We start from the raw sequence: 9,695 nt of genomic DNA, 5'->3' as shown, positions 1-9,695 counted from the left end.
AGGGTCCAGATTGTCTAGCCCGGCTGATTTGTAGGGGTCCAGATTTTGCAGCTCTTTCAGAACATCAACTGAATGGATTTGTGAGAAGGAGAAATGGGGAAGGCTTAGGCGAGTAGCTGTGGGGGGTGCAGTGCTGTTGACTGCAGTAGGGGTAGCCAGGTGGAAAGCATGGCCAGCCGTAGAAAAATGCTTATTGAAATTCTCAATTATAGTGGGTTTATCGGTGGTGACAGAGTTTCCTATCCTCAGCAAATTTCTGCTTGAAAAAGCTAGCCTTAGCTTTTCTAACTGCCTGTGCATATTGGTTTCTAACTTCCCTGAAAAGTTGCATATCACGGGGGCTGTTTGATGCTAATGCAGAACGCCGTAGGATGTTTTTGTGTTGGTTAAGGGCAGTCAGGTCTGGGGAGAACCAAGGGCTATATCTGTTCCTCGTTCTAAATTTCTTGAATGGGGCATGCTTATTTAAGATGGTGAGGAAGGCATTTTTTTTAAATAACCAGGCATCCTCTACTGACGGGATGAGGTCAATATCCTTCCAGGATACCAGGGCCAGGTCGATTAGAAAGGCTTGCTCGCTGAAATGTTTCAGGGAGCGTTTGGCAGTGATGAGTGGAGGTCGTTTGACCATAGACCCATTACGGATGCATGCAATGAGGCAGTGATCGCTGAGATCTTGGTTGAAAACAGCAGAGGTGTATTTAGAGGGCAAATTGGTTAGGATGATATCTATGAGGGTGCCAGTGTTTACGGCTTTGGGGTGGTACCTGGTGGGTTCATTAATAATTTGTGTGAGATTGAGGGCGTCAAGCTTGGATTGTAGGATGGCTGGGGTGTTAAGCATGTCCCAGTTTAGGTCACCTAGTAGCACGAGCTCTGAAGATAGATGGGGGGCAATCAGTTCACATATGGTGTCCAGAGCACAGCTGGGGGCCGAGGGTGTTAAACAGCCATCACTAACACAGAGAGGCTGCTGCCAACATACAGACTCAAATCTCTGACCACTTAAATAAACTGACTTAATAAAGGTATCACTAGTCACTTTAAATAACGCCACTTTAATAATGTTTACATAAAGGTATCACTAGTCACTTTAAATAACGCCATGTTTACATATCCTACATTACCCATCTCATATGTATATACTGTATTCTACACCATCTACTGCATCTTGCCTATGCCGCACACCATCGCTCATCCATATATTTCTAAGTTCATATTCTCATTCATCCCTTTACATTTGTGTGTATTTGTGTGTATAAGGTAGTTGTTGTGAATTTGTTAGATTACTTGTTAGATTTTACTGCATAGTCGGAACTAGAAGCACAAGCATTTTGTTACACTCGCATTAACATCTGCTAATCATGTGTATGTGACCAATAAAATTGGACTTGATTTTGATTTGATTTTATCAGACGAAATCTGTCGGGAGAGGTTCTCTTCTGCACTGTTCAACCAATCTAGTAAATGTGGAGGAGGAGTTAAGATGGAGTGTCGCCTTGTTAACGTCCAAAAGTGCCACAGGCTCTCTTTCCATTTCCCCTGAAAACCGGGACGTCTGGTTGTTGAGGGAACTCCACAAAGGCTAGGGGGCTTTTGACAGGTTAGCTCTCCTTTAAACATTCATTGGTCAGTTCAGAAAATGAAGACATCCGGCTGTTAAAACTCATTGGTTGCTTCTTCCTGAGCAGACATTGACCATCAGGTCATCGACATCTTCATTCACCTACCCTAAACACACACACCATTCTATTGCCTAAGAATCGGTCATTCTAACACATTATATAGCTAGAAGAATCCTAGAGCAAGTATGATTTTTGTCTTTATTTGTTGTCTAGTACTGTTTTTTTGCTAGCTATGGCCATTTACTTTAAGTGTTGCATGTCTTCCCAGTAGCCTACTTGGTGTGTGAACTGCTGACTGCTCATAACTTGCAGATGATTGTTGACACATCAACCAGGATTAAGGGGCAGGGCAATTTATGACTGTTGTGGTTTTCATAACCAGTGGCTGTATTGGAGGGGGAGTGGTTTCTCCTCAGCAATCAGCAATTATTACCGGGAGGTGTGCTGTACACCTCTGCAAGGAAATTATTGTTAGTACTTCAGTGTCCCCTGTTTTCTTAGCCATAGCTGTGTTAGAAGCGGTCTTGTCGGCAAAACCAAGACCGTCGCCGAAACAAAGACGGTTCTGCTGGAGGAGGCAAGTGGAAAGGAGAGAAGGTAAGGGACTTGTCTGTCGCCCTGCATTAAAGACCAAAATTGGTTAAAGAAAATTGTGATAAATAAAAAAAGTATACCAGTTTCATTTAAGGACCAAAAAATGTACAGCTCCGCCATACAGGTTGCAAAATAGTTGGGAGGAGATTTTGGATGTACCGATTACATTTTATGAACTGGTTTATGAACTGATACACAAAATGACACCGGATTCAAAACGCTGTTTTTCAATTTAAATGATTATACACAATTCTTGCAACCAATAGAATATATATATATATATATATATATATACACAACCATCCTTCTTGCTGTGAAGAGACAGAATCATTAGATCACTTGTTTTGGAACTGCCCATATATAGCTTGTTTTTGGTCGCAGGTTCAGGAATGGAATAAAAATCAACATTTACTTGGAGCTAACTCTACAAATAGCACTGCTGGGTGATTTTGAAAAGTCATAGTCGATCTATCAATAATATAATAATACTCTTAGCAAAAGATTTTTTCTTTAATTTACGATATGTATAAAATATGACAATAGAAAAGTTCTGAACTTTTGTGAAACACCACAGCACAGCAGAAAAGTATATGGCGGTATATGGACTGAAAACAAACAAAACATAACTAATGTAAAATATACTGTTTGTGAAATGTACAGTGCATTCGGAAAGTATTCAGACCCCTTCCCTTTTTCCACATTTTGTTATGTTACAGACTTTCTTAAATTGATTAAATAAATAAAAAATCCTCATCTACACACAATACCCCATCATGACAAATCATCATGCATAAGTATTCAGACACTTTGCTATGAGATTCAATTGAGCTCAGGTGCATCCTGCTTCCATTGATCATCCTTGATGTTTTTACAACTTGATTGGAGTCCACCTGTGGTAACTTCAATTGATTGGACATGATTTGGAAAGGCACACACCTGTCTATATCAGTGGTGATTTTAGCATGTAAATCTTGGTGGAGCAAAAATACAATTGGAGGGGGGGATGCATGCCAGCCAAGCCACTACACTACACAACACAACACTAAACAATACAATACAATACATTAATTGCACTATAACGGTGACAAATGGTGCCCACAAACTTTTAGGGCCTACATAAAGCTGTCACAACAGCAGAGTCTCAACAGCAGTCCCAATATCTTACCACTGCTACACCTGGCTATCAGTGGAGCCATGTCTGGCAGCAAAACAGTTCATTCAGCCTTTTTTACTGCCTTTTAAAAAAACAGAGCTGTTATGAATAACTTGCTTAAACAAATGTGGTTTCTACTGACAATTGAGATCTACAAACTATGTCATAAGGGGACGACAAGCGGACAAGTGGCAATCCGTAATTTTGATTAAGACCTTAATGAGCGACAGACTTGGTCAATATAACTATTTGTTCAGCACTTTTGAAATGTATAAGCAGACAATGAAAGCTCTAGGCAACATGTGCACCACCAAGTCAGAACAGTAGGCAAAATTAAGAGGGGTAAATAGACCAAATTATTATGGTGAGGCACATGGGCTACTAACAGCTTACTACACAACATACACTTAGTATTAGTTTCTTAGCTAGAGTATACATATCTCCCTGGCATATTACATAATTTATGCAGTAGCATACTAAACATTTTTTGGACTCACCTTGTTTTGCTGTGCTTACTTGAACAGGAAGGTGGCGCAGCGGTCCTTCGTGGGCAAATTTTGTCATCAAACTTTGTCATCAAAGTCTGGCATTCTCTGGATTTATGGTGCTTTCAAAACAACTGGGAACTCTAAAAAAATCTAGGTCGAATCAGGTTGACGTCGGTGATCTTCAGGTCGTAGCTCTAGAAAGAGGCCCGAGTTCCCGATTTACAATTCCGAGTTGGATGAAAGATCAAAACGTATTTCCTAGTCGTAGCTTGTTTTTCCCAGAGTTCCCAGTTGTCCTGAACTCACTAAAGTCATATTTTGCAGTTCTGAGTTAAGTTGTTTTGATCACGGCACAAATGCTTCATTGACAGCATGGCCATGTTGAATGTTTATCATGTATTTTCTACTGGCTTGCCCCACCAACACAGAAAGCACTGAGCTAGGCTGAAACAACTGCATTTTGGAGGTCCCTTACTCAAGAAAACAAAAGAGACATGTTTTTTACAATGTTTGCATGCTGATATGTGACATGTATTAATCCCAAAATAACATGCAAAACAGGCAAGCTCAAATGTTGGTCTCAATGAACACGATGGGAGACAGAGGGCTGGTTTCAATCGCAGGGCGCAGCAGGTGTTTATTTGAAAAGGACCACAGGAGGAGGCAGGAAGCTGGGTCCAGGGGCAGGCAGAAGGTCATACACAGGGGGTCCAAAAAGGCAACAGTACAGGCAGGGAAAAGGCTAGTAACGTTGTCCGGGAGATCAAGAAATAGGTTGATAACAGGAAATCCGATAGGGTACAGGCAGGGAATAGGCAAAAGGCATCGTTAGTTTTGGCCTGCCTCACTGTCATACACAGAAAGATTAAGTCACAGGAAAAACAGAGCTCCGAATAGATAGAAGTGTGTCACAAAACAAACAATACCTAACAATGATGGGGTGCAAAGAACTGAACTAAATAGTGTGTTATAATGACATACAGGTGTGTGAACAGGTGATCAGAATTGCACAATGTGGTCACTCTCCATCTCCACCCCTGAAGTGGAATGCGATACCCTAGGAAGGAGACGGACTGTTGGAAGAACAGGCATTTCTCAGCCTTGACGTACAGGTCATGCTCCAACAGGCGACCAAGCACCCTGCGCACCAGGGAAACATGCTCAGCGCGTGTAGCGGAGTATATCAAAATGTCATCAATATACACCACTACACCCTGCCCATGCAGGTCCCTGAAAATCTCATCTACAAAGGCTTAGAAGACTGATGGCGCATTCATCAACCCGTACGGCATGACGAGGTACTCATAGTGCCCAAAGGTGGTACTGAAAGCCGTCTTCCACTCGTCTCCCTCTCGGATACGCACCAGGTTGTAAGCGCTCCTGAGATCTAGTTTGATGAAGAAGCACGCCCCGTGCATTGACTCTATCGCTGTGCCTATGAGTGGTAGCGGGTAACTATACCTCACAGTGATCTGATTCAGACCCCTGATAGTCAATACACGAGTGCAGACCTCCCTCCTTCTTCACAAAAAAGAAACTCGAGGAGGCGGGTGAAGTGGAGGACCGAATGTACCCCTGACGCAGGGATTCGGAGAAATATGTTTCCATAGCCTCCGTCTCCGCTTGTGAGAGGGGATACATGTGACTCCTGAGAAGTGCAGCGTCTACCAGGAGATTTATCGCACAATCGCCCCGTCGATGGGGTGGTAATTGAGTCGCCTTCTTTTTGGAGAAGGCGAGAGCCAAATCGGTATACTCAGGGGGAATGCACACGGTGGAGACCTGGTCTGGACTCTCCACCGTAGTAGCACCAACGGAAACCCCTAAACACCTACCTGAGCACTCTCACGACCACCCCGTGAGAGCCCTCTGGGGCCAAGAAACAGTGGGGTTATGACAAGCTAACGATGGGGATCCCTAAACTATGGGCTAAAGCACTATCAATAAAAGCAGAAGGTAGAGCTGTCATAAAGGCATTGGGTGGCTACTTTGAAGAATCTCAAATAAACTTTGATTTGTTTAACACTTTTTTGGGTTACTACATTTAAAAAAAAAAGTTTTTGTCATTTAGCAGACGCTCTTATCCAGAGCAACTTACAGTAGTGAATGCATACATTTCATATCTTTTTTTCTCCGTACTGGTCCCCCGTGGGAATCGAACCCACAACTCTGGCGTTGCAAACACCATGCTCTACCAACTGAGCCACTACATGATTCTATGTGTTATTTCATAGTTTGATATCTTCACTATTATTCTACAATGTAGAAAATAGTAAAAATAACGACAAACCTTTGAATGAGTAGGTGTGTCCAAGCTTTTGATTGGTACTGTACACTTTTTTTTGCCCCACCAAGATTTACATGCTAATATCGCCACTGTGTCACTGCCACTTGTCCACTCAAGCTTAACATATCTGACAACAATCGGCCACCAGGTGCCCTTAGAGTTCTTCAATGAGCTTGACACCTTGATAAGGCAATTTCCAGACGATGGCTCGCGCTCTTTGTACTTAGCGACTTCAACCTCCTGACGTCTGCCTTCGATTCATTTCTTTCTTTCCCCTCCTTGCCTATTGTGACCTAACCATTTTCCAGTCCCCTCCCACTCACAAGGCAGGCAATACCCTTTTCCAGTCCCCTCTATTTGCCTACTAATCTTACTGCTTATGCCACCCCCCAGGTCTCTGATCACTACTTTGTTTCCTTTTCTGTCTCCCTTTCCTCCAACCCAAGCCACTCAGCCCCTACCCCGCAACCTTCACTCTCTCTCTCTCTCTCCACTTCTATCCTGTCAGCTCTACCTTCTGCTAAATCCTTCTGCCTCCTGTCTCCTGACTGCCTCTTCAATCCTACTCTCCACCCTTTCTGGATCCTATGACTTGCACTGTCCCCTTTCCTCCCGGCCGGCTCGGCCCTCCCGTCCTGCTCCGTGGCTGAGTGACTCATTGCGAGCTTACAGAACAAGGCTGCGGGCAGCTGAGCGAAAAATGGAGGAAAACTACACTTCCAGAGGACCTATCATCCTTTCACTCCCTCCTCTCTACCTTCTCTTCCTCTATATCCACTGCAAAAGCAACTTTCTGTCACTTTAAATTTCAATCTTCTGCCTCTAACCCTAGGAAACTCTTTTCCACCTTCTCCTGCGTCCGTAATCCTCCACCCCCTTTGTCCTCCCTCTCTGCGGATGACTTTGTCAACCACTTTCAAAAGGTTGGCGACATCCGCTCCTCATTCACTCAGTCTATTGCGTTCACTTGTCCCACTCACACACAACTACTCTACACCTTGCCGTTTTCTCCCCTCTCTCTACAAATGAAATCCTGTGACTAGTGTTACGAACCGGCTCCGAGTTCGCAACAAAAGGGAGACAACGTGTAGACAAGGAGTATCAAAAATATATATTTATTAGATACCACAACTAGCACAACCAAAAACAACAAGGTATCTGCATGGAGAGAGTCTCCCAATGACTGTGGAAGAGGTCTATTTATCCTGGGACACAGCCGGGCCCAGGTGCTTCCCATTTAGCTGACGACCCTTCCAACTCCGCCCACCGGCATCCTAATAAGGAAACAAGAACAAAGAGAGAATACGGCAGACAGAGTGGGAGGGTCGTCACACTAGTGAGGTCCAGCCATCTGACAACCTGCCCGCCCGCCCCCGTCCCCTACTTCCTTCTCCAGACCATCTCTGGAGACCTTCTACCATTCCTCACTTCTCTCATCAACTCATCCCTGACCACTGGCTGTGTCCCCTCTGACTTAAAAATGGCCCGAGTCACTCCCCTCAAGAAACTAGCACTGGACTCCTCTGATGTCAACTACAGACTGGTATCCCTTTTCTTTCCAAAATGCTTGAGCATGATGTCTCTGACCAACTCTTTTGCTTTCTCTATCAAAACAATCTTCTTAACCCAGCCAGTCAGGCTTCAAGACGGGTCACTCAACTGAGACTGCTCTTCTGTGTCACGGAGGCTCTCCGCACTGCCAAAGCTGAATCTCTCTCCTTTATTCTCGTCCACCTTCGACACCGTGAACCATCAGATCCTCCTCTCCACCCTCCCAGGGCTTGATGTATCAGGATCTGCAAACTCTTGGATGGCATCTTACCTAGCAGGTCACTCCTACCAGGTGACGTGGAGAGGATCTGTACCACTTACTCTCACTACTGGTGTCCCCTGGGCTCTGTTCTAGGTCCTGTCATATCCTCACATGGTCAATCCTATCATTGCTATGCGGATGACACTCAACTACTTTTCTCCTCCCCACCCCCCTTCTGACACCCAGGTGGTGACACACATCTCTGTGTGCCTGGCAGACATCTCTTTTTGGATGTTGGCCCACCACCTAAAGCTCAAACTCGACAAGACGGGGCTTCTCTTCCTCCCGGGCCTAACTGCTCAAAGACCTCTCCATCACGGTTGGCAACTCCAGTGTCCCCTTCCCAGAATGCAAAGAACCGTGGCGTGACCCTGCACAACACCCTGTCGGTTTTTGCAAACATCAAAGTAGTGACTTGTTCATGCTTTACAACATCCGTAGAGTACGACCCTACCTCACACACAGGAAGCGGCACAGGTCCTAATCCAGGCATTTGTCATCTCTCGTTTAGACTACTGCAACTTGCTGTTGGCTGGGCTCCCCGTTTGTGCCATCAAACCCCTGCAACTTATCCAGAACGCTGCAGCCCACCTGGTGTTCAACCATCCCATGTTCTCCCATGTCACCCCACTCCTCCACACACTCCATTGGCTTCCAGTTGAAGCTCGCATCGACTACAAGACCATGGTACTTGCCTACAGAGCAGCAAGATGAACTGCCCCTCCTTACCTTAAGGCTATACTCAAACCTTACACCCCAACCCGAGCACTCCGCTCTGCCACCTCTGGTCTCTTGGCCCTCCCAGCCCTACGGAGGGCAGCTCCTGCTCAGCCCAGTCCAAGCTCTTCTGCCCTGGCACCCCAATGGTGGAACCAGCTTCGCCCTGAACCTAGGACAGCAGACGCCCTGCCCATCTTCCGAAAACATCTGAAACCCTACCTCTTCAAAGAGTATCTTAAATAATCGCACAGTGCCCCCACCTTCTCAAAAAAAATAATACCTTTTGTGAACTAACACTCGCACTTGACTTTTTTCCCACCTTTACTAGCTCTAACTTTGCTAATAGCTACTTTGAGGAAAAATGTACTTACTATGACTGTATGTGGTTGTCCCACCTAGCTATCTTAAGATGAATGTTCTAACTGTAAATTGCTCTGGATAAGATCGTCTGGTAAATGACTAAAATGTAAAACACACACACTTCTTCTTCCTTAATGAGTCTGATTTAATTAAGTGGACATAATCTTCTGGTTTATGCCCAATACAGCTATGACAGCAAACAAATAAATGGCCAGTGTATTTAATACTGACTGGCTATGTGCAGCATACACAGAACAGTCTCCCCTCATTACTTTGTGGTTAGAGATTGACTGACTATTTGCATGATGAGGATGATCAGAGCAGTCATGGCTAATTTCTGCTGATTCTTTGTTTTTTAAAACTGAGTGGGTGTGCATTCTATTATCAAATGCCATTATATGTATTAAAGATGTGAAAATGATTTTAGCATATGCCAACAGCTATACAAAGCTTGGATTAACGTTGAATTCCTGGACTGCCTCCGATTATGACATGTAGGAGACATCTATCATGGTGCCTTAATCCAGGTCAACTCTCTGCTCTGTTTGGTGTGCTTGTGTGTCTAGTGGATGCAGAGAGCTACACAGTGCACACCCACCTCAGGCAGTCCATCTCACAGGGCTGTGATTTACAGCCAGAAGAAAATGTCATAGGC

The sequence above is a fragment of the Salmo trutta genome, chromosome 15 (genome assembly GCF_901001165.1).
Source record: "Salmo trutta chromosome 15, fSalTru1.1, whole genome shotgun sequence".
NCBI lineage: Eukaryota > Metazoa > Chordata > Actinopteri > Salmoniformes > Salmonidae > Salmo > Salmo trutta.
The sequence above is the reverse complement of the archived record's forward strand: the minus strand, read 5'-3'. Positions refer to the sequence as shown.